This window comes from Etheostoma cragini, chromosome 9 (genome assembly GCF_013103735.1).
Source record: "Etheostoma cragini isolate CJK2018 chromosome 9, CSU_Ecrag_1.0, whole genome shotgun sequence".
Classification (NCBI taxonomy): Eukaryota; Metazoa; Chordata; class Actinopteri; order Perciformes; family Percidae; genus Etheostoma; species Etheostoma cragini.
In genome coordinates this window covers 22,300,040-22,300,793 of record NC_048415.1, presented here as the reverse complement: position 1 = coordinate 22,300,793, position 754 = coordinate 22,300,040, and positions in this window count along the sequence as shown.

Sequence of the window (754 nt, the reverse complement as noted above, 5' to 3'; positions counted from 1 at the left end):
GCTGTACTTACCTATGGGATGTGGGACCAGGTGCGAGTAGATCATGGAAAGGAGTTTTATTTGACCCTCTTCATGCAGTAGCTGCTGTCATCTCATTGCCACAATCAGGAGAGAAGACCTTATTTACAGACTTCATCTACAAGGGTACAGTTCAATAGTTTGTGTGGTTGCTTTAGTAACACACTGCTTGTACTGTATTTATGATTGCATGATTATTATTGAGTTTGCTTCAGCAGCAAATTCTAAATATAAGGTAAGCATAGCTTTAACTTTGGCCAAGAGCAGCTTTCTTTTTTAATTGTGGTAACAGCTTAACACTAAACTACTACAGAAGGAACCACATTGGAGTTTATCCAAACTTTAGATTGTAATTACTTAACAAGCCTTGTTTTTTGTGAGTCCATTTGGGAAAAGGTTCCTTTAAGCAGAACTCCTGGTAACACTAAATTGACTAGATCAGTGGTCAATTTACATGTCCAGTTAGGTGGACAATATGTTTATGTAAGTATTATGACAGCTGAGTTGGTAAATACAGTACAGTACAGATTTCTATATCCATAATAACCATATTTTATGCAGTGGGACTTAAATATTGTATCAATTTTTCTTTAACCCACCAGAACAAATTGACTAATGACGAATTGTTGTGGCAATTTTAGAACCATGTAGTTGAATGAGTCTGGCCTGAGGTGAACAATCGTGTCAATTATCCACTGAAGACAGCCCTTCTCCAGTTGGTGGATCAAGAGGAACT